The sequence below is a fragment of the Mytilus edulis genome, chromosome 14 (assembly GCF_963676685.1).
Source record: "Mytilus edulis chromosome 14, xbMytEdul2.2, whole genome shotgun sequence".
Lineage (NCBI taxonomy): Eukaryota > Metazoa > Mollusca > Bivalvia > Mytilida > Mytilidae > Mytilus > Mytilus edulis.
Window position 1 is genome coordinate 17,884,841 of NC_092357.1, and position 26,953 is coordinate 17,911,793.

At 34.1% G+C, this 26,953-nt stretch overlaps 1 pseudogene; it reads right to left on the reverse strand.

Moving 5' to 3' along the window:
- Positions 1–14,735: 14,735 nt before the first annotated feature.
- On the reverse strand, positions 14,736–26,371 carry LOC139502941 (uncharacterized; annotated as a pseudogene).
- Positions 26,372–26,953: the final 582 nt, after the last annotated feature.

Consider the following 26,953-nt stretch of genomic DNA (forward strand, 5'->3'; position numbering starts at 1 on the left):
CCATAAATACATATACTAATAAAGTATCTACTAAGTATTCTGTCATGACAGGGTTACCTCAGGTAACCCATAAGATAGTAACAAGTATTATCCATTCATATCAAGTTAACTTAAGTCGCCTTTCCTAAATATCATATAAACAATACACATCTATGAAGTTCAAATTTATAAAAAAAGTAAATCGTTTATTACAACTTAAATGTATATTCTGGAAAACTATCTCAAAAGTATTCTTACATGACAGGATAACCTCGGGTAACCATAACAATAACTTCAAATAAAAAATACAAATCTATGAAGTTCTACATTTTTAAATTAAGAAATTGTGTGATTAAAATACAAATGTATACACTAGCATAGTATCTACTAATATTTTTTTCATAACAGGGTTACCTAAGGTAACCCAAGCAATTACAGCAATTACAACCAATTTAACTCAAGTTAATTCAGATCACCTTTACATTTACATCACATAAACAATATAACTTCAATGAATTCCTACATTGAAAATGAAGAAGTTGATTTATTAGACCATAAATACATATACTAATAAAGTATCTACTAAGTATTCTGTCATGACAGGGTTACCTCAGGTAACCCATAAAATAGCTACAAGTATAATCCATTTAAATCGAGTTAAGACAGATCGCATTTTCTAAATATCGCGTAAGCAATTTACATCTGTGAAGTCCTACATGTAAAATAAAGAAATTGTTTCATTACAACATAAATGTTTACACTAACAAACTATCTAATAAGCATTCTTTCATAACAGGGGTACCTGAGGTAACCCCAAATATAATTGCAAATATAACCCACTTAACTGAAGTTATTTGAGATCACCTTTACATATATATCCCATAAACAATATAACTTCAATGACGTCCTACATTCAAAATGAATAAGTTGGTTTATTACAATTAATGTAAAGACTAGCAAAGTATCTACGAAGTATTCATTCATGACAGGGTTACCTCAGGTCAACCCATTTAACTCAGGTGAACTCGTTTAACATTTACATATAATCGCATAAACAATACAAATCTATGAAGTCCTACATTTTAAATTAAGAAATTGTGTAATTACAGCATAAATGCATATACCAGCAAAGTATCTACGAAGTATTCTTTCATAACAGGATTACCTCAGGTAACCCAAAAAATTACAACAAATATAATCGATTCAAATCAAATTAACATAATGTTGCAGTCTTGTTATTGACTGCTCCATAGGCTTACATGCAAAACAGCTGATCTTAGAAAAAAAAATCATGTTCATATCATGGATGTACCAAAGCGAAATGGTGATTTAATTGAAAAAAGGGGGTCTTGCCACGAAGAATAAAACGTTACGCAATCCTGAAGTCAACTCATTTTTTTCTACTTTCTGTTTGCTATTTTTACTAGACCTCACCACTTCAAGTAAACATGATATCCTTCCACTTTCCTGGAATGATATCCCCAAAAGATGCAAGATTTTTTTAAAAGTCTATATTTATGTTTCCATTCACCATAAACCTATAAACAAACAGAAAAAAATGAGTTCAGAAAAAAATTCAGTCTACTAAATTATCTGTAAATCTCATTCTTGTCTATCTTTATGAATAACCTGACCATGCACAGTTGTACAGTGGTTCACTGAGGTAACCTGACCATGCACACGAGTACAATGTTTCCCTGAGGTAACCTGACCATGCACAGTTGTACAGTGGTTCCCTAAGGTAACCATGCACATTAGTACAATGGTTCCCTGAGGAAACCTACCATGCACAGTAGTACAATGGTTCCTGAAGTAATCTGACCAGGCACAGTAGTGCAATTGTTTCCTGAGGTAACCTGACCATGCACAGAAGTACAATGGTTCCCTGAGGAAACTTGACCATGCACAGAAGTACAATGGTTCCCTGAAGTAATCTGACTATGTACAGTAGTACAATGGTTCCCTGGGGAAACCTGACCATGCACAGTAGTACAATGGTTCCCTGAGGTAACATGACAATGCACAGTATCACAATGGTTCCCTGAGGTAACCTGACCATGCACAGTAGTACAGTGGTTCCCTGAGGTAACATGACCATGTACAGTAGTGCAATGGTTCCCTGATGAAACCTGACAATGCACAGTAGTACAATGGTTCCCTGAGGTAACCTGACCATGCACAGTAGTACAATGGTTCCCTGAGATAAACTTACCATGCACAGTAGTACATTGGTTCCCTGAGGTAACCTGGCAATGCACAGAAGTACAATGGTTCCCTGCAGTAACCTGACCATGTACAGAAGTACAATGATTCCATTTGGAAACCTGACCATGCACAGTAGTACAATGGTCACCTGAGGTAACATGACAATGCACAGTAGTACAATGGTTCCCTGAGGTAACCTGACCATGCACAGAAGTACTGTGGTTCCCTGAGGTAACATGACCATGTACAGTAGTACAATGGTTCCCTGAGGAAACCTGACAATGTACAGTAGTACAATTTATTCCTGAGGTAACCTGACCATGCATAGTTGAACAGTGGTTCCCTGAGTAACCTGACAATGCAAAGTTGAACAGTGGTTCCCTGAGTAACCTGACAATGCATAGTATTACAATGGTTTCCTGAGGTAACCTAACCATGCACAGTAGTACAATGGTTCCCTGAGGTTACATGACAATGCACAGTAGTACAATAGTTCCCTGAGGTGAAATGACCATGCACAGTAGAACAATGGTTTCCTGAGGAAACCTGACAATGCAGAGTAGTACAATGATTCCCTGAGGTACCTTACCATGCACAGTAGTAGAATGGTTCCCTGAGGTAACCTGACCATGCACAGTAGTAGAGTGGTTCCCTGAGGAGACATGACAATGCACAGAAGTACAATGGTTCCCTGAGGTAACCTGGCAATGCACAGTAGTACAATGGTTCCCTGAAGTAACCTGACCATGTCAATAGTACAATGGTTCCCTGGGGAAACCTGACCATGCACAGTAGTACAAAGGTTCCCTGATGTAACATGACAATGCACAGTAGTACAATGGTTCCCTGAGGTAACCTGATCATACACAGTAGTCCTGTGGTTCCCTGAGGTAACCTGACCATGCACAGTAGTGCAATGGTTCCCTTGGTAACATGACCATGCACAGTAGTACAATGGATCCCTGAGGTAACCAGACCATGCACAGTAGAACAATGGTTCCTTGAAGTAACCCGATCATGCACAGTAGTACCATGGTTCCCTGAGGTAACCTTACCATGCACAGTAGTACAATGGTTCCCTGAGGTAACCTGGTCATGTATAGTAATTTACTTATGACCTGAGGTAACCTTGTCATGTACAGTAATTTACAGATGACCTGAGGTAACCTGGTCATGTACAGTAATTTACAGATGACCTGAGGTAGCCTGTCCGTGAAAAAAAAAGAACATAGATGTAATCTGTACTGACTAAGCTGACGAAGGGAGTTATGAACATTCAATTGTGGTAACCTGAGGTTTGTAGAAAATTAGCGTTTTGCAAAGTTTATCTGTGGTAACATGCAGCTGGTACAATGACCATGAAGTTGTGACCTTAGGTAACCTCACCATATTCCAACATACAGAGGTATTCTGAGGTTACATATTTATATACAGTAGTTAAGAAATGACATTAGTTAACATGTGCACTTGGCCATGTATAGAAATGCAGAAGTGCCCTGAGGAAAACTAAAAAAATAGTGTTTTGTAAAGTTTATACAAAGTGTGGTAATACGAGTATGTGCAGTAATACAGAGTAACCTCACCATGTACATCAATACAGAGGTAATATTAGGTAACTCACAATGTTCAATCATACAGAGGTGACCTGAGGTAACCTCACCATGTGAGCAATCATAGATATGATCTGAGATACAGGAAATACACAGTAATTTAGAGATGACCTAAGGTTATCAGAACATGTACAAAAGTCCACTGGAGAAGTGAGGTTTTTCCTTGAAAATATCCAACATCTCTCAAATAAGATTGATTAAGACAATTAACATTTTAAAAAAGCAGTTATATACTATATAACCCGTGCTTGTAACTACGTTACTTTCAAAGTAATGTCAAATGAAAAAAAAATAGATTACTGTTCGTACTGCAATGTTTCTCTTTTTTAATACTGGTGAATAAAATCCTTACAGTGTGTACTGGCTGGTCATCATCGCGTATGATACGATTTTGATACTCATACACAGCTAATGAATATTATGCATGAATATAGATAAGATCAGCACGTGTAGCCATAGACTGAGAGTTGTAGATTTGTAGTGTAAATATATAGATGCCGTTTATAGAATACAAAATTAGATCAGAAACATAGTTATTAAAATTGAGAAAGGAAATGGTGAATATGTCAAAGCGACAACCACCCGACCATAGAGCAGACAACAGCCGAAGGCAACCAAAGGGTCTCCAATGTAGCGAGAATTCCCGCAGTTGTGGGTGTCCTGCAGCTGGCCCCTAAAAATATGCATAATAGTTCAGTGATAATGAACTACTAAACTCCGAATTATACACAAGAAACTAAAATTTAAAATCATACAAGCCTAACAAAGGCCAGAGGCTCCTGACTTGGGACATGCGCAAAATTGCGGCGGGGTTAAACATGTTTATAAGATCTCAACCCTCCCCCTTTACATCTAGCCAGTGTAGAAAAGTAAAAGCATAACAATACGCACATTATAATTCAGTTCAAGAGAAGTCCGAGTCCGATGTCAAAAGATGTAACAAAAGAAAATAAATAAAATGACAAAATTACATAAATAACAACAGACTACTAGCAGTTAACTTACATGCCAGCTCCAGACCTCAATTAAACTGATTGAAAGATTATGTGTTCATCATATGAATATCAGGCACAATCCCTCCCGTTAGGGGTTTAGTATCATACTATCATAAAATATATGAGAAGAACATAACCCGTGTCATGCCAACAACTGTTTTTTAGAAATAGATGTGTTTAGTTCCGATTCGAAGATTCTATCAGTGAATCAATATTAAAGCCAAAATATGCAATCTTTAATGACCTGACAACAGTTTCGTAACTATATCCCTTTTTAATAAGTCTATTTAAAGGTTTTGTTAGTTTCTGAGGAGAATACTGACATTTTTGTTCTTTATATAGAATACGTCCATAAAAAATTGGATGTGAAATACCTGAACGTATAAGATGTCTGCATGTTGAGTTATATTTACGAATTATTTCCTTATACCGATGATAAAATTTAGTAAATGTTTTGACCAGTTTGTGATATCGAAAACCCTGGTGTAATAAGTTTTTAGTAATACATAAATTTCTCTCGCTTAAATCTAATACGTTGTTACATACACGAGAGAATCGTACAAGTTGAGATATAAAAACACCATAAGATGATGACAAGGGAACGTCACCATCTACAAATGGATAATTCTAATGCAATTATTTTGTAACAATTGTTTTGATTGGATTACAGCAAGCGTAAAATTCTCTATCTCCTTGTCTGTAACTAAGGGAGCCGACATTTTGAATTTCGGAATGTATTGACATGTTATTTCTACAATAATAAACAAAAAACTCACTTGTTGCGCCTAAAAATCTTCTTTTTATCAAATGTTATTACATTCTGAAGCGACACAGAAGCCAGAAAAAGCCCGGTGTTTATGTTTGACGGCGGAAGCATACCTATGACGTCACGTAGTGTAGGGACCAAAGAAGATAACATCTTTTCGCGGAGTTTTCTTTAATGAAGATTTTACACTGAAACTATGATTGAAATTTAATTATGAACTTGTTTTGCATTAGAATAGAGATAACTGTATTGTATTTGAAGCTTTTCGGACGTCCATCGGTAGTTTTACTGTCGCAAATACCCGTTTACCTGTCTCCGCTCCGCGTCGCCAGGTAAACTAAATTTGCGACAGTAAAACTACCGATGGACGTCATTAAAGCTTCAAATACAATACAGTTATCTCTTAATTAACAATAGGAAATGAAAAAAACATCTCTCTTATCAACAATTTTTGTATAAATCTTCCCGTTTATGATATAGATATCAAGATCGAGGAAAGGGCAGTGGTCATTGTTATCATTAGCTTTAATAAAGTAAGTTCTACAGGATAAATTTCTTTAGTATACATACGGAAGTCGTTATTATGGAGAGCCAATACATCATCCAAATATGTAAAAGTATTGTTAAATTTTTGTATCAAATATTGTTTTGATGGGTCTTAGCTAATTTAAGTCATAAATTGTAACTCATAACAATACAAAAACAGGTCCGCAATAATTGGTTCACAGTTAGTCCCCATTGGAATTCCAATAACTTGACGATATACGGAATCTCTAAAGCGAACAAAAATGTTATTAAATAAAAATTCAAGCGCATAAATAGTATCAAAGCATGTCCAATTGACATAGTTCTTTTGTTTATTGCTACTAAAAAATGATCGCAAAGAGTTTGAACATATGTACTCGCATTCTGACTTTTTAAATGCCCAGTTAATTAGGGATGTGAATTCTTTCTTAATAAGAATATGAGGCAAAGTGGTATATAGGGTAGAAAAATCAAAACTTTGAACAGATTTAAAATCACCAATATATGCATGCAATTTATCAAGTACTTCCAACGAGTTTTTGACACTCCAAAAGTAATTAATTCCACTATTTTCAAAGGCCTTATTTGAACAAATTATTATCAGGTTTTTTATTGTACCAAGTGTACTAGTAAGTAAAACAGACAATTTAGTAGTTGAACAATGGACAGTGGCGGGTGCAGGGGTGTTCTGGGTATAGGAACCCTTTTTTTGGAGATCAATGCATTTGAATGGAAACATATAGTTGGAACCCCCTCCTTGTGTCCTGGATTGGGAACCCCCCTTTTGGAAATGGATGGATCCGCCACTGCCCCTCATGCAGTCGGACAAGATGGACTAATTTTCAATAACCTATCTATTAAATGTTATCATTTTCTACTTATGTTACTTTAAAAGAAGTAACCAAAATCAATATATGCGTAATCTGTCCATATGTTAGTGTTATATATTATTAACTATTTTAAAGCCAATCGAGTAAAATACGGATCTATAAATGTATGCTTTGCTTAAATGATAAAGATTTATGATTATTTATACTTTGATATAATTGATGGAATACTTTTCACATATCGATTGTTTGTAAAACTTTTATAAGAAAAAAAAACCGTATGTGCCTGCCCCAAGTCAGGAGCCTGTAGTTTAGTGGTTGTCGTTTGTTTACTAGTATGTGCTACATATTTGTTTTTGTTCATTTGTTTTATATAATTAAGGCCGTTAGTTTTCTCGTTTGAATTGGATTTCATTGTTATTTCTGAACCTTTTATAGGTGACAATGCGATATGGACTTTGCTCATTGTTGAAGGCCGTACGGTGACCTACAGTTGTTAATTTCTGTGTCCTTTTGTGGACATGTTGTCTCATTGGGATTTATACCACAGCTTCTTTTTTATATGTATCATTATTGAACGCATACATATCGTTATCTAGGTTCTTCTATTTTAATTGTATATATATATATATATCTACTACCCCTTTCGAATAAACAAAGAATGGTACACAAAGAAGCTTTAAATAAAATACATTTCAAATAAAGATAAGAAAAAACCAACGAAAGTGGTAATTATTTAACAATTTTGCATTAGTGTTAATGCTAATCTTACAGTGCAAGATGCATGTAGTACACTTAAATTCAAATAATGCCGTGACAGTTTATAGCGATATTTTTTGTAACAGCTCAGTGGTGGGTCCAGGGGTGTTCTGGGGATAGGAACCCTTTTTTTTGGAGATCAATGCATTTGAATGGGAACATATAGTTGGAACCCCCTCCTTGTGTCCTGGATTGGGGACTCCCCCATTTTTTTTTAAAATGAATGGATCCGCCATTGCCCCTCATGCAGTCGAACAAGATGGACTGATTTTAATAAAATTGAGAATGGAAACCTATCTATTAAATGTTATCATTTTCTACTTATGTTACTTTAAAAGAAGTAACCAAAATCAATATATGCGTAATCTGTCCATATGTAAGTGTCATATATTACCAAACACAATGATAGTCAAAGTTTCAACAGGACATTCACGAAACTTAGGCAGCAATCATTTCATTTTCAGGGGGGGGGGGGGGGGGGCTATGGTTGTTTTTTTTAAAGTTTGTTTCTAATTGTTCTGCCACTATATGTTATGCTAAAATTGAAATGAAAGAAAAGAAATGTTTTCGACCTGTCTCCAAAAAATATTGTCTTTCGCCGAAGGACCCCCCCCCCCCCCCCGAAAATCAAATGTTTGCTGCCTTAGGCATGTGTGGATAACTTTTATTCTTTAATAGTTAGTTTAAATATTAATTGTATATACATTTATTTACATAAATCTCTATGAATCCAGTTTTTGACAACTGTTATTATAAAAGTTTAAATCGCCATTCAAAAAGTGTTTTCTATTTAATTATTTTAAGTCATTTACGTTTCACTAAATAAATATCTGTTCACGTTGCAATGATCACAAATAAACCAAATATTTGGATTTTTTTCGTGAATTATTTGTCGTAACTTATTGTAAAAAATTGTATGTGTTCCTGTTTTCTCCTATTTTTCGCACATATACTGTCAGTCGAAATAGAAAGTACAATGATGTATTTTTAGTTTATTCTATTTTTAGATCATGTTATTACTACGCATATGGGCACTATTGCCACGATTACCTGAGGGCACCGATTACCTCAGGGCATACAGCAGCGGACCTAACTGCCATCTGCCAACCATTCATAGCAATAGTTGACTCCTCCATTAGTGACAGTGGTAGATATAAAAAAAAAAACAGTAAAATAATAGAAGGACAAAACAAATACATTTAAAAGAAATTATATAAAAACAAACAAAAAAGCTTAAAATAGAGATTAGGCAGATGTTTTTCTTTTTTGAATCCCTCACAGCTCAGCCTCACAATTTCAGACTGAAAGTGAACTTTAGGACAACACATTTTATGAGCACTAACAGATATTGCAACCCAAGATGTGTTTATCATGTTAAACATTTTTAAAGTTAGTATACACCAATAGTAATATAAACTTAAGATTAAATTGCATTTCACTCCATAAAATCATTGAGCACTTAAGAGTTATAACATTCTATTGATTTTACTCCTTAAAATTATAAAGTACTAAGAGATTTTAAAACTCACGGTGTATTTTTTTTAAATGCGCATTGGGAGTTATTGAAACTCAAATAGATATAGGTAGATGTGGTGTGAGTGCCAATTAGACAACTCTCCATCCAAATAACAATTTATAAAAGTAAACCATTATAGGTCAATGTAGCCTTCAACACGGAGCCTTGACTCACACCGAACAACAAGCTATAAAGGGCCCCAAAATTACTAGTGTTAAACCATTCAAACGGGAAAACCAACGGTCTTATCTATATAAAAAACGAGAAACGAGAAACACGTATAAATTACATAAATAAACGACAACTACTGTACATCAGATTCCTTACTTAGGACAGGTGCAAACATTTGCAGCGGGATTAAAGGTTTTAATGGTACCAAACCTTTTCCCTTTTTCTGAAACAATAGCATAACATCACAACATAAAAAACCATTTTTTTGTACATTAAGGGTCACTGCAATTAATAGTATTAATGTAGGCTGGTTATTTCATGTCTAGTCCATCCATTTCTTGCTTTGAAACTATTAGTTCACCTAGTACTAAGTTAAACATAATCAATTTGGGGTTGGATACAAATGTTTGTACTAATAGTATTAATGCGAGAACTATTCAAGCCAAATTGAAAGTAGTAATGCAAATTTTACCCGACCAATGACCAGATCAGACTTATACCATGACAAACCAATCACTGCCTAGAGTGTCTTCTGAGTTACAATGATCTGCAAGGATCTACATATATCGTAAATCATAAACCAAACGAGGTAATGGAACGAATAATACAACAACCTGAAAGTGAGACAGAAGTTAATACGAGGCAAACAATAACTACTGAGTCTGATTCACCAGCACATAGTCTGCTTTCATAATAAAAAAATCGTGTTAATGTGAAACATAATCATACTGATGGAGTCAACAAAATTCCACAAACTACCTTGACACAAGATTTCGCGAGAAGGCCTTTTTTATGCAAAATCGTGCAGAAACATTTGCAAATTATGATACGATAATTCAAAACTTCAATATCATTTATGGTGCAGTACTTAAACGCAATAACTGAAGTCCACGGCAGCAAACAGAAGAAATAAATATACAACGGGGAATATTAATGACTGTGATTTGAGTTCTTTTGACATTTTTGACGCTAGTTTCTTTCAATAAGAATAGTTTTGAAATGACTCAGGTCCAATTTGATAAAAAAAAATCTGGTCATACAAATGTTAAAAAAATATTCTGAATAAAGAGTTTCCCCATACATTATAGTGTTAAATATTGAAAAAGAAGTAGTTGATCACCAGCTCGAAAAAAACCGGAATAAACACGTACGCGCGAAAAAAAATCTGTCTCAGATAAATAAAAAAAAATAACCCTCCCCCTTTGTTTTAAGTTAAGTGGTTGCTACTTTATGAAAGCCATTTTTATAATTTGCAGTAGTTTGAATATACTACTAGAGATGTCTCGATTACGCATTAGAAAACATTAGCTGCAGCAGCGTGCTTACAGCCGAAAAAAGGCTTGCGATATAAGGGATCACTACATTTTTATCTTTTCTGTTTGCTTCAAATGGTATTTCTTCTCCAAGGAGTATTTGGTAAAGGAATAGGGTAACTTTTTTTTTATTTTAAGTGTTATTTAATGGATATGAGATACAAGACAAATATGTCATTTACCTCACACTTTTTTAGTCATGCTTTTATGCGTGAATCGTTGTTTGAGCAAAGACCAGTGGCGAATATTTCTGTGAACGTCAAGTCGATTCGGGAAGATTTTTTCAAATGAATTAGGCAGCAACTATTTATTTCATTTTTTTTTGGAGGGGGAAAGGGCGTAGGCTTAAGATTTGTTTAGGACAAATTTTGGTGACAAGTCGAAATCAATTTTAGCATTATATATAGTGGCATCTGAGGGTGAAACAAAAAAAAACATTTCTGCGCCAAAAACTGGATTTCTTTTTTCTTTCCAAAACAAAATTCATGGCCCACCTCCCCACCCCCTGCCTTTATGTTTTATACTCAACTATAATAGGCCCCCTCGAAAATCAATTGGTTGCTGCCTTATGGGTTCGGCAATGATGCTGATTTGAGTCTTGATCAGGGGTTAATAAAGAACGTTAATTTTTTTTAAACAAACAAAACCTGTAAAATTTAGACATCAATTTCTGTAAAGAACTTTAATAATAATTATCAAAAATATCAATTTTACTCAAAAATAGTTTCTTCTTTAAATATATACACGGTAAAACTAATGTCCTAAATGCCTAGTTTTGTGTACACTTACCCTACACAAGGCCTACATTGAATATCGACTGTTTAGATAAAACATGATTTAAACTACATGTAAACATTGAGTTTTATCAATGGGAACGCATTTGTGTTTAGTTTACGTGTGAGTTACACTAACACAACACAGAATTTAGGTCAATGTGAACACGGCCTTATATTGTTGTTTTATTTGTCTTTGTTTAGTCTAATTTCCAAAATATCCTTTTGACATGGCTTTGCACTTAAACATCCCACTATTGTGTTATAGTGTTATGATCATTTTTTTGTTTTCGTGTCTTTCTTATTTGTCTATGTGCTGTTTCGCCTTGATGGGTCAAACAGTGAGACCGGTATGCTATTTCCGGCGGAGGCGGCGACTTCAACAATTTGTTAGTTTATGATGAACAATTAGTGGTAGGTCAATGCTACTTGGTATGTAGTTTTATATGCATTGCCATATCTCATTTCATGGAGAATAATTGGCAGTTATGATATATTGACTTTGTAACTGTTGATTTGTTTTAATGTATTTAATGTGTGATAAGGTCAATAAATAAAGAACCATTAGTGGTACAACAATGTCAATTAGTATTCAATTTTATAAGCATTGACGTATATCATTTCCATGGAAGTAATTTGGCTCCGTCCCTCAGTCATGTTGTATAGACTTTGAAACTTTTCCTCAGTTACATTAGTAACATGCATTTATTTGTGATAAGTTCAGTTTAAGAGGAACCACAAGAAGAAGGTCAATGTTAATTGGTATACAGTTACAGTATAGGCGTAAGCACATCTCTTTTTATAAAAACAATATTTGGCCACGATCTTGCAGTCATGGTCTTTTGACGTTGAAACTTTTGTTAAGTTAGGTCGATGCCTCTGCTGGTTGACCGTTAATATCCAAGGATATTACAAGCCCAGTAGCCAGCACTTTGACATGAAATACTGATTGTTTGCAGTTATTCAAATTTGCTGTTACAAAATGGTATGAATTATTGTAAATCAAGGAATGCATCTCCCTCGTGAAAATCTCTGATTTCTTCCATGGCTTTGGTTTTACTTTTTATTTCTTTTAATGTTAGAGCTCTTCATCTTTTTAGTAAGCTTTTGGTTTTCTAATACTAGTATATTGCCTCGAGCATCACTGAAGAGACATTTCTTGTCGAAATTCGCATCTGGTGCAGAAAAGTTGGTTCTGTTTATGGTTTTACTATATCAGTTTGTGAATAGATCAGTTAAAGATGAACCGGTCATGTTCAATGAATGATATATATTATGCTAATTTATTGGCATTTGCATGTCTCGTTGCCACGGATATTATGTTAATGGCCGCAACCCCTCATCATGATTCATTGACTTTAAAACTTTTACATAGTTTACTAGTTAATAAAACTGAGAATGGAAATGGGGAATGTGTCGAAGAGACAACAACCCGACTTTAAAGCAGACAACAGCCAAAAGCCACCAATGAATCATTAATGCAGCGAGAAACTCCCGCACCCGGAGACGTCCTTCAGCTGGCCCCTAAACAAATATGTATACTAGTTCAGTGATGATGGACTTCATACTAAACTCTTAATTATACACAAGGAACTAGAATTAAAAATCATACAAGACTAACAAAGGCCAGAGGCTCCTGACTTGGGACCGGCGCAAAAATGTGGCGGGGTTAGACATGTTTTTTTTTAGATCCCAACCCTCCCCCTATACCTATACTCAATGTAGAAAAACAAACGCACAACAATACGCATAGTAAAGCTCAGTTTAAGAGACGTCCGAGTCCGATGTCAGAATAGGTTACAAAAGAAACTAAACAAAATGACAATATTACATAAATTAAAGGACTTCTAACAGTTACTGACATGTGTTTTTAGGTTTGTTTAAAGAGAACGTCTTATGAACAGTCGAAGATATTTGGTAAACAGGTATAATATCCTTGACACTTTTTATCCAGTGGATATTGTTTGGCTGTGTACCTTTATTCATGGTTCATTAACTATGACTATTTGCTTAAACCATTGTGGTGACGTCAACCTATTCATTTACCGTGGATTCTTTTTCTAGAATCAACGCTTCCTAAATCCGTCGCTGAAATGGACTCACCAAATTATATTCAATTGCGTTCTTTGTGTGTCTAATTTCAGTAAGTTTGAATTGGCCAATTTACTGATTTCTGTTCACTAATGGAATTATTTTAAAAACTTACCTTTAACTTTTGTAATTTTTTTATGCCTGCACTGGGAATCGAACCCGTCCATGCATTCTCTTAAGTGTCACTAACATCAAGATATCGACGAAACCTCGCGGCTACCAATTGGTTACGATTTAATTGTCTAACTTATAGATATAAATGAGTATTTGATATACATCGGCACAACGGACACACATGGATTGTACCTTTATATATACAATAATAGGCAATTGTGGTGTATGAGTTGGTAGCCGCGAGGTTTCATAGTTATGCTTAATGAGTTAGACCTTGGCGGTTTAGGTGCGAATCCTGGTAAATCACAATGGTGCCTCTATTTTCTAGTTTTCCTGTTTTGTTTCTTGTTTTTTAAGTTATTGTGGATATTTTGTTTAATAAAAGCGAGTTTCTTCGTTTATATTCGGATCATTGTTAGCCATTCCACATGTTTGAAATGAAAATGTTTACATTCTAGGTGTTCATTTTTTTTTATAAATCAATATAGTATGATTTCATCTGTTTATTCGCAAATTCCTATGCTAGAAAATCGTGATATATAGAAATAGGAAGATGTGGTGTGAGTGCCAATGAGACAACTCTCCATCCAAGTAACAATTTAAAAAGTAAACCATTATAGGTTAAAGTACGGCCTTCAACACGGAGCTTTGGCTCACACCGAACAACAAGCTATAAAGGGCCCCAAAATTACTAGTGTAAAACCATTCAAACGGGAAAACCAACGGTCTAATCTATATAAACAAAACGAGAAACACGTATATATTACATAAACAAACGACAACTACTGTACATCAGATTCCTGACTTAGGACAGGTGCAATCATTTGCATCGGGATTAAACGTTTTAATGGATCCAAACCTTCTCCCTTTTTCTGAAACATTAGCATAACATCACAACATAGAAAAACACACGATAAAATATCAATTTGCAGACTTAACTCAATCAAAAAACGTATGATTACACAATGAACGAATAAATTTGATCTGCGATATCTGAATACAAATGCACAGTTAATTAAATATTAGAGACAAACATTCATGACCAACAATTTAAGCTAACAAACAAATTCAAACAAAGCCATGGCAGGACATCACTGAGAAATATTTATTCAATCAAAATTCACTTAAGAAAAAAACTGGTTTTAAAAAAATAATTATAATCTTGAAGTTTATACAAATGGAGTAAGAATAAGTGAAAAATTAAAGATATCACAAATGATTAAAGCTGGTGTACAGACAAGATCCATATAAATACAAAATAACAAAAAAGCATTATAAACAGTATCAACAGGTCGAATTAACAAGAAAATACGATTTGAGAGTACTCGCAGTTACTGACAGCTAGTTAAAAGCCAAAACCAATTAATAATAAAAAAATCATGCATCAGAGACTAAAATCAACTAAAACACATCACAGGGATTTAGTATTTTAACGTCGTTAATAGTCAAAGAAGACATGACTTGTGCAATGCCAAAAATAAATGTATCGACAGGTAGTAGGATAGTGAAGAGAGACTTCTATAGAAATAAAAATTAACGTGTCTGTGTCTCTATACATCTCGCCTCAAAAGATAATGAAATTTAGTTATGTTTTAATTTGCTAATGACAAAATCAATATTAGTGCCAATGTGAACTATATTCAGAGATCTAATTACAATATTGGTACGATAACCCTTACTTATAAGTTTGTTTAAAGGTTCGATGAGTTTACAAGGATCACATAGTGATTTCCTCGCTTGAAGTATAATATTACCATAAAATTTAGGATGTGAAATACCATTTTTGATAAGCTTTCTACAGGTATAGCCAAATTTACTAATCAAATCTTTGTATCTATGAAAGAATTTAGTAAAAGTTTTAAGTAATTTATGGTATCGAAATCCCTGACACAACAATTTACCTGTGATGACTTGATTACGTTCGTTAAAATCTATGACATCAGAACACACACGGGCAAACCGAACGAGTTGCGATACATAAACACCGTATGATGGAGCCAAAGGCACATCGCCGTCTAAAAAAGGAAAATTAACAATAGGTAATGAAAAATCGTCTCTTTTGTCATAAATTTTAGTGTGAAGTTTCCCGTTTGAAATTGAAATGTCTAAATCTAAAAAAGGACAACTGCTGCTGTTTATGTTAGATTAAGTTAAAGTAAGTTCGTTTGGGTAAATTTCTGAAGTATATTTAGAGAACTCTGGATTATTCAACGAAAATATATCATCCAGATAACGGTAGGTATTTTTGAAAGTATCAACCAAATACATGTATAACAATGATGGGTCTTTACTGAGTTTGGTCATAAACTGAGATTCATAGCAATATAGAAATAAATCTGCTATTAAAGGGGCACAGTTGGTGCCCATAGGAAAACCTACTACCTGACGATACACTTTATCGCAGAAACGTACATAAATGTTATCTAGCATAAAGTTTAAAGATTCAATCATATCCTCACATTTCCAGTAAGTGTATCTAGCATACTTTCCTTTTTCGTTACAGAAAAAGGCCTTAAACGAGTTACAGCAAATAAAATTACAATGAGATTTTTCGAAAGACCATTTTATCAAATACAAAAACTTTTTCTTTATAAGATTGTGTGGAAGTGTAGTGTACAGAGTAGAAAAATCATAACTGTCAACAGAATTGTAAGGACCATTGAAAGCATGTATTTTATCTAAAACCTCTAAAGAATAAAATTAGACTTCTTGTTAGAAATTTCAGACACATGCTTTAAATATATTATATATATATATGTTTTTTGTCAAGTTGTTGTCCCCGTATTTGACATATTCCCAATTTTCATTCTCATTCTTATTAGTAATAAGATAGAATATGTCTCATTTTGTCAAAAAATGTTCAGATGCCTGATAATTGAAAAGGCAGACGTGGTGTGTTCAACATGTATTTGTATTGATTTTACCAACTAATTGTAATATATAATTTATTGTAAGGCATCGCCTGCGGGCTCATGGTTTCTTTTTCAAGAATCAACGCTTATCCATTGTATTTATATAACATAATTTACATGTTAAAGTATTCCTATTTCAATTTCAACACTTACATGATCAAAATAATAGAAAAGCGAGAAATATCTCTGTGTTAACAGTTTATTCTTCTTGACATATTTGTTTGTTTTATAATGTTTATAGTGATTAGGATTATAATGCAATGGTTTATCGTTTGTTTATGTCGCCTTGTTATGATGACTGCCAGTTTCACAATCGCACATTTTCCCGTAAAATGCTTATGTTCTTACATACTCGTCCAATGACGTCATTTACACCAATTGGCGCCAGGTAGCTCATTCAAGAATAAAATTGACGTTGGAGTATGATCGGAACACCACATACAAATCATGGCGTTTCTGATCAGCTGAGGTACACTATCTTCATATGTTACCCAAGGTATGTACTTTAAGCGTTTAAAGAACGCAATATTATAATTATTGTCGTAATCTTGAGAATCAGTTTCAATAAAGCTTGTTTATAAATAACATTTTATAGCTGACGAGTTGACTCATTTACAATCATACCACATCTTCGTTTTTATATATAATAGTATTGAAATTGTCCAAGCTAGCAAAAACTTTTCATACGTTTGTTTGAATATCATGACTGTTTATGAAGAATTTTTTTTTTAAAAGTAATGCACAAATATTTTCATCTTTTTCAAATTTGTTCAAATTTCGTTGATAAAGACAAAATCTTACATATTATCATCATCTTCATAGTTCATATAGTAGTCTTCTTCTTCTTGTATTTGTTCTTGTTCTTGTTGTCGTCGTTCTTCTTCCTCTGCATCGTCTTCTTCCTGCTGTCGTCGTTGTTCTTCTTCATTGTCTTCTTGTTGTCTTCGTCGTTCTTCTTCGTCTTGTAGTTGTTGTTGTAATTGTCTTTCTTCTTCTTCTATCTGCTGTTGTCGGTCTTCTTCTTCGTCGTCGTCTTGTTGTTGTTGTCGTCGTCGTTCTTTTTCTTCGTCGTCGTCTTGTTGTTGTTGTCGTCGTCGTTCTTCTTCTTCGTCGTCTTCTTGTTGTCGTAGTTTTTCGTCTTCTTCTTCTTGTCATCGTTGTTCTTCTTCTTCATCGTCGTCTTCTTGTTGTTGTCGTTGTTCTTCTTCTTCTTCTTCTTTTTGTCGACGTTCTTCTTCATCGTGTTCCTCTTGTTCATGTCGTCGTTCTTCGTCTTCTTCTTGCTGTCGACGTTCTTCTTCTTCTTCGTATTCATCTTGTTCTTGTTGTCTAAGTTCTTCTTCTTCGTCGAATTCCTCCTGTTCTTGTTGTCGTCGTTCTTCGTCTTCTTCGTCTTCTTCTTGTTGTCGACGTTGGTGTTCTTCTTCTTCGTGTTGTTGTCGCCTTAGTTCTTGATACTGATGTTGTTGTTCTTTTAAATTTGAAGGGAGAAAATTTGTTAGACATTGTCTATTTGAATATTTTGTACATTTTTTAAATTAATGTATTAATCAGTATGTATACTTTGATGATTTTGACCAATATCCCAATTAAATCGTATTGGCTATAGATTGAAATGCTTTTTTCGTATCAAAAGTCACTGCAAAAAAAAGGTTTAAAAACCCGTTTTTTGAACATCTAATACAATCTTGGCTATTTTCTCTTTTTGATCAAACTAAGTTTAAATTTGCACCCTTTGGACCATAATGCTGACCAATTCAAAATCCGGGCCAAAAATCAAAAATCTAAATAAATGGTTAAATCCAGCTTAAAAATTCAAATCAAACGTGGTTTCATTTTTGACCCTTTGGATTTTAATGTAGACCCATTTGAAACGGGACCTGCAACAAACAAAATCTATTACACATGGTAAGCGGCATTTAGCTTTTGCGCCGATTTGCATTTCATTTGCGCCGATTTTTTTACAGGTGAATTACAGGTGAATGTTATTTGTCATTCATCCTTATTGACCTCTCCCGTTAGCCAGTTGTACAAATGATATGAATTATCAACCATAACATGTAGATGAGGTGGAAGAAAGATGTCGAGCAGGATAGGTCAATTTTTAACGCACTATGTTCACATACTTTCAAATCAAGAAGTAACAATCTAAGATAAAAGCAATATATTTATACTAAAATGGCAAATTAAAAATCTATTTACAACATTTCCATCTATAAAAACTGTAACATTAAAATCACACATCTGTTAACGTTCTTGCCGAGTGTTGATAGGCAACACAGCTAATCTATTCCTTTAATGTTATTTCGTCTCTTCTATATTTGTCGTAATTGTCAATAACGAAGTACCTTTTTTTCTTTCTCTGGCTTTTCTTAACTTAAACTTAAGTGAACAACGTTTGTAACCAAATTTTACCAATATCTGTACCTTCAGAGAATAGTACATGTACAAGTATTTACTTACCTGTGTTAAACTTTCAATGCAATTAGGAGCTTATATAAAATCGACTATTTTAAAAATCGGCGCAAATGTCATACGCCCATGGTAAGATTAAGTATATCAAACCCATACATATAAATTCATTTTATTTTAAAAATACAAAGTTTTAAGAAACGGACCAAAAATAAACTAGAGGCTCTAAAGAGCCTGTGTCGCTCACCTTGGTATATGTGAATTAAACAAAGGAAGCAGACAGTTCATGACAAAATTGTGTTTAGGTGATTGTGATGTGTTTGTTCATCTTACTTTCGAACATTCTTGCTGCTTGCTTACAATTATCTCCATCTATAATGAACTTGTCCGTGTAGTTTCAATAGAAAATGAAAGTAAAAATTTACAAATTTTATGAAAATTGTTAAAAATTGATTATAAAGGACAATAACTTCTTAGGGGGTCAATTGACCATTTTGGTCATTTTGACTTATTTTTTAGTCTTAAATTGCTGTACATTATTGCTGTTTACAGTTTATCTCTATCTATAATAATATTCAAGATAATAACCCAAAACAGCAAACTTTCCTTAAAATTACCAATTTTGGGGAAGCAAACTAACAACGAGTTGTCTATCTGATTCATCTAAAAATTTCAGGGCAGATAGATCTTGACCAGATACACAATTGTTCCCCCTTTGTCAGATTTGCTCTAAATGCTTTGGTTTTTGAGTTATAAGCTAAATACTGCATTTTACCCCTATGTTCTATTTTTACCCGTAGAGGCCATCTTGGTTGGTTTGCCCGGTCACAAAACACAATTTTAAACTAGATAGCCTAATAATGATTCTGGCTATGTTTGGTAAAATTCGGCCCAGTAGTTTCAGAGGAGAAGTTTTTGTAAAAGTTAACTAAGATTTACGAAAAATGGTTAAACATTGACTATAAAGGGCAATAACTCCTAAAGGGGTCAAATGACCATTTTGGTCCTGTTGACTTATTTGTAAATCTTACTTTGCTGAACATTTTTGCTTTTACAGTTTATCTCTATCCATAATAATATTCAAGATAATATCCAAAAAACAGCAAAATTTCCTTAAAATTACCAATTCAGGAGCAGCAACCCAACAACGGGTTGTCCCATTCATCTTAAAATTTCAGGGCAGATAGATCTTGACCAGATAAGTATAGATTATAACATGCCTTTTTCCATATTGGCCCTGGTATCATCCCGAGACTCCCATATCGGCATCGAGGCTTTAGCCGAGGGCCGATATGGGTCGAGGGATGATACCCAGGCCAATATGGAAAAGACATGTTATAATCTTTTTATCACATATTTAAGTTCTGCAGAGAAGAGAAAAAAGGTCAAGTATAACAATTTAATGATACATAAAAGGTAAAATCTTAAATAATTTATTACAAACGTGTCGTTCAGGATGCAATGACGTCACGTCATTAGGTACAGGGCACAATATGGATATCTCTTTTTTGCCCCGGGCAATTTTGAGGTTATTGCATATGCAAAACCTAAGGTATTCATAACAAATATGTGATAAACAATTTTATTTACCCACTGTCAGATTTTCTCTAAATACTTTGGTTTTTGAGTAATAACCATAAACTGCATTTAACCTCCATGTTCTATTTTTAGCCGTGGGGGCCATCTTGGTTGGTTGGCCGGGTCTCAAAACACAATTTTTATACTAGATCCATCAATGATGATTGTGGACAAGTTTGGATTAATTTGGCCCGGTAGTTTCAGAGAAGAATATTTTTGTAAAAGGTCATGGAGATTTACGAAAAAAGGTTAAAAAAAGACTGTAAAGGGCAATAACTCCTAAAGGGTCAACTGACCATTTTGGTCATGTTGACTTATTTGTAAATCTTACTTTGCTGAACATTATTGCTGTTTACAGTTTATCTCAATCTTTAATAATATTCAAGATAATAACCAAAAACAGTAAAATTTCCTTAAAATTACCAATTTAGGGGCAGCAACCCAACAATAGGTTGTCTGATTCATCTACAAATTTCAGGGCAGATAGAATTTGACCTGATAAACAAATTTACCCCCATGTCAGATTTGCTCTAAATGCTTTGGTTTTTGAGTTATAAGCCAAAAACAGCATTTTACCCCTATGTTATACTTTTAGCCATGGCGGCCATCTTGGTTGATTGGACGGGTCAAAAAACATCATTTTTAAACTAGATACATCAATAATGATTGTGGCCAAGTTTAGTTTAATTTAACCCAGTAGTTTCAGAGGAGAAGATTTTTGTAAAAGTTAACGACGACGGACGCAGGACGACGACGACGACGACGACGACGACGGACGACGGACGCCGGACGCCGGACGCCGGACGCCGGACGCCAAGTGATGAGAAAAGCTCACTTGGCATTTTCGACCAGGTGAGCTAAAAATCGAAATAAACGAGAACATTATATTAAAGAACCTCAAGAACACAAGAATTATAATTGAATTCTATTGACATTGGTTGATAATCAGCAATGTTTTCAAAGAATTCAACTGAATGGTCAAAATCTTTGGTTCTATTTCATTATGTATCTAAGTGTTCTCTGTCCTGAGTGTTTATGTGTTAATCTGTACTGTATTCTGGTAACGTAATGTTTTCATTTTGGCGGTATTCTGAACATTAGCATATAAGCGTATAAGCGAAAACCAGATTTAACCAACCATTGTTTCTTGAAACGTCCTGTATAAAGTCAGGATACAGAAATTGTTATGTTAAATAGTCTGTTTCTGTTTATTTTAGTGTTTGTTTTGTAGCAGTTGAGTGTTTAAGCTGTTCCGTTGTTTTTCTTCTATAGATGGTGTGTTCCCCTCGGTTTTGGTTTGTAACCTTGATTTGATGCAATTAAAACGATTTACGACTATTATGTCTGAAAACCCAATGTCTTTAGACGCTGACGACGCTGATGACGCTGGCGTAGATCACCAAACCAGTATACTACCTCGAAATTTGTGCAGTGGTATCAAAACGACAAAATGACAACCAAAAGTCCTTGGAGTACAACATAGAAATCAATGACTGATAAGCAATTACGAAGTGACAAATCAATGTTACAAACAAAAGACGTGACAAGTTGAAAGGTGAAGCGTAGATTTTAATGCATAAAAAGTAAAATCTCAAAAATACTAAACTCCGAGGAAAATTCAAGGCGGAAAGTCCTTAATCAAATGGCAAAATCAAAAGCCTAAACACATCAAACGAATGAATTACAACTGTCATATTCCTGACTTGGTACAGGGATTTGAAATGGTGGATTGAACCAGGTTTAATAGCTAAATTAACCATCTGTCACTTGTATAACATTCGCATCAAATTCCATTATATTGACAACGATGCGGGAATAAAACAAACAGACATATGCATGTACATGTATCACTTGCAATGCGAATCCACACTAAGACAAAATGTCACAATCGGGAAAAGAACAAAATGGGTAAAATTATACATGTTATAGTTTAAATCAATTTACTTGTATGTTAAGATCTCAGACTGCAAAAAACATTTCGGTAAATAGTTCTGATACCCAAACTTAGCACACAAAGGGTTAGCTGATTCTCCTCCAGACGTGTCACCAAACGTGTTGCTGATTGCAAAGTACAAATTTGATGTAAAGTGGCTTCGATGATGTCGAATTCAAGGAACGGATTTAAAATTTTCAACTATAGATTTAAAGATTTTTTGTGAATGTTTTGTGATTTTTTTTCATATGATGGAGACATAATCCTTCACTCAGTTTTATTTAGGTCTAGAGCTGGCATGTCAGTTAACTGCTAGTAGTCTGTTGTTATTTATGTTTTATTGTTATTTTGCTTATTTTCTATTGTTACATCTTCTGACATCGGAATCGGACTTCTCTTCAACTGAATTTTAATGTGCGTATTGTTATGCGTTTACTTTTCTACATTGACTAGCGGTATATGGGGAGGGTTGAGATCTCATAAACATGTTTAACCTAGCCGCAATTTTGAGCCTGTCCTAAGTCAGGAGCCTCTGGTCTTTTTTAGTCTTGTGTGATTTATAATTTTAGTTTCTTGACGTGTATAATTCGGAGTTTAGTATGACGTCCATTATCACTGAACTATTAAACACATGTTTAAGGGGCCAGCTAAAGAACGCCTCCGGGTGTGGGATCTTCTCGCTACATTAAAGACCTATTGGTGGCCTTCGGTTGTTATCGCTTTGACACATTCCCCATTTCCTTTCTCAATTTTATTATATAAGGATAATTCTCATATGCATACCTAAGTCTTTACATAAATCATTCCTGTCAGCATTGACTAGTGCTTCTTTCAAGCGCTGTACCATGTAATATTCACTTTTAACCTCAAACCAACTCTGCCATTTTATCAAACCCTTAAACACCTTTCGATTCACATATTTATCATCATGTTCAAGCATGTGGTCTTCAACTCCTAGATTGAATAAAACAAGGTGGTATTCTCTTCGAATCTTGCTGGCTAACTTCTTTAGATACGACTTGGTTAATACAACTGTAATATAAACTTAAGAATTAATGCATCACAAGATCATAAACATGCTCCATAAAAGCTAGTAAGTTCTCACTCAATTCACATGCAATATCTGAATAGATTACGGCAAAAGATTAATCCTTTATGCATAAACTTTACACTCACTATCATGAATTCGATAAAAGTGCATGCTTACATTGTAAGTTTAAGGATTCAACTCTGGATAATTGACAGGTTTGGTTGGATATTGAGTCATTATATACAAACGGAAAACATGAAAACGCGAGGTTAAGTAGTATGCATCGACTGGATAAGAACAGCTATCGTTTTTTTTTCTTCTGTATGGACAAGACAGTATTAAAGAATGAATAATATGCTTAACAATCTTTTAAATCAGCTTTCGATTTTGACATGTCTTTTAACGCGTTCTGTGACATGTGGGATGAAGATTAACTATTCAAATCAAATCGCTAACCTCACATCCTAGTCGCAGAATAAAATAAAATGCAATGAGTAACAAGAAAATACACTATTATTGATTCATTCAAATTAGTTCAGTTCTGAAATAGAAGAAATTAAAATTAATATACTTGCAACATTATTGTATACAAATCAGTTATATTGGTGAAATAGAACTTATTAATTAATCATTTTGATAAATTAATACATGAAAATTTGGCATCATGAACCAAATACAGCTATCGAGATATTTCGGATCCTGCAATAAGAGAAACTTATTATTTTGTATTACCCTTCCGAGGCACCTGACAGTGTAGTCAATAATTATGTTGTGTCATGGGTACTATTATTTGTCTGTGTGTCGTTTTCTTTTTAAGCCATGACGTTGTCAGTTTCTTTTCAATTTACGAGTTTGATTGTCCCTCTGTTATCTTGCAATCGTTTTTAAAAGGCTCTGTATTTAGTATGAAAAAAAGTAAAAAGGTCAGTTGCATATTTCAGTTGGGAAGAACATGATTGTGTATGTATTTTGTGTTAGACAAAATCTGGTTTTGCACTTTATCACCTACTAAATCAATTTAATTATGCACTCAACGTAAACAAAAAGATATACTTTAAACGGCGATATATACACATGGAAAAAAGTATTGCAACACCTTGATTTTTTAAAACTTGAAAAATCAACCTCTTTTTTTGGAGGAAATATAGTAAAATATTTGTATAATATTATTGAAACATAGTTTATGATAACATTGGCATTTAAGCGAACAAAAAATGTTTTAAAAAAAATATATTACCACAATTTTTGTGGTAATATATTTTTTTTTCTAAACATTTTTTGTTCGCTTAAATGCCAATGTTATCATAAACTATGTTTCAATAATATTATACAAATATTTTGATAATAAAATGAAGTGTTTTTTGTACAAAAAAATGCATTTTACAACTATTACTGTAGTCGAACATTACAATGTCAGTCATTTTAAAATTAATCTTCCGATGACCGTTCACATCATGAGTGATCGTTATACTCCAAAGAATTGGTACTTTGTGTGCAGCCTCCATTCAAACGGATAACCGCATCATAACGTCTTCTGATTCCTGCCATAAATTGACTAATTAGTTTCTAAGGTAGCAGCAACCATTTCTGATGAAAAGCATTGTTTATTTCATGATGTGTTTGAACTGTGGTGTCCTTTCGCGCACTTTACGCCCAATAGTGTCCCATATATGCTCGATATGGTTCAAACCCGGGCTACGATCAAGCCAAGGAAGATTAACCGAATTCTATAGGAACAATGGATCTTCCTACACGATGCGTATTTTCAACTTTGGCGAGCTCTGCACTACATTGGATACGGAAAACTGTGTGTCTGCTCGTAAGCAAAGGTATCCGAAATGGTCTTATCGCACGATAACCAGTAGCGATGAGTCGATCTCGAACAGTTCTTGTTAAAATGCTCCTGTATACCCACCACTTTCTTTTTAGGATTGTATTGTATGCAATGGGTTTCCTTCTGACCAACCTTCATTATGCCTAATTTTCCCTAACAAATGGTATATGGGGTCTTCTTTATCTCGGAACGTCTTTAACAACGTTTATTGCCTGATTTTTATTCTCAAAACGACTTATAGTGGAATGATGATGACCAACAATACATGCAGTTGTTTCAGCGACATCCCTGCTTTGCTCATGCTGATAATATGCCATCTTGCTGCAGTTAAGAGTTGTAGAGAACCCATTACAAGGTGTCAATAACATAATTTCAAAAACTTGGTTATTTAAAGTGTTGAAAACAATGAGGATTAAAACACCTGTTTTGCTGTTTACGGGTACAGTAGCTGCATGTGCAGATAAAAACTTATCGAGTCGATATTTATTGATTAAACTCAGGTGATACTTAAATAATGTTTAACTAATTCTATTTTACCAAATTATATTTTAATTGAATTTGAATTTGGTGTTGCAATACTTTTTTCCAGGTGTATAGTCAGTAAACATAGTAACACAGACTTGTCAAACTGCTATAAAACATAAGGAGTGAGCTTGTGGTCACCATGTTTTAGATGCAACCAAAGCCGTTGTGAAGTCAAGAAGGGTAAGCAGTTTATGTATATGAGTATCAGTTATTTTGCTTGTGACAATCAAAACTGATGATTTGTCTTGACATGTTGTATATAATTATTTTTCTTTTTTTATACAACTCCTCTGACTATATGATGATTTCGGCCGTATTTGTACATTTCTACATTCTCGCTCGCCTGCACTCGTCTAAGAATTATAAAAGCAGGCTAAGTTATTTACTCACTGTATTTATCTGTAGGCATTTTTCTTTTATCTGATTTGCTTCTGAAAATTCAAATGATAAATTCTTTTTTTTGGTTCTTCTCTAATACTCTTTTTTCATATAGTTTTTGTTGTCTGTGGAAGCAATACAATACAGTAATAATGGAAGATATTAGCAAGCAAAATCAAGGGAATTGTGCAAATGATAATACAAGCATGAAAACTACCACAAATCATCATTATTGTATACTTTTTACAAAATAACTGCTGGCCATTAAACAAAAATATTTCAAGATGGCCACGGCCATTTTCTAAAATGGCTGTTTTCCTCAGTTTGAACAAACTGATTTTTCTTTAAAACTTTTCTTTGAACTACTTTTAGTAAAAGCCAATTATCAGGTTTGGCGGCTACCCCCCTTACACAACATATTTATTAGGAATGAATATCCAGTATTTGCGCGTGGGCGAAAATGTTACGAAATTCTTTCAAAAACATTTGAATTATTTACTATTTATGTGGAGTATTTGGATTTCTAATGATATTACGAATTGGTTTACTTACATTTTTCAAGGGCATGATACACATGTGTTTAACACTTTTGCACATCTGCAAACTATTTATAGACATCAAGAGCGATTCGTATGCATTACCAGACAATTCTCATGTATTCGATGGATAAGGCGAAAATGTGGTGAATCCTGGAGAAATATCAATTG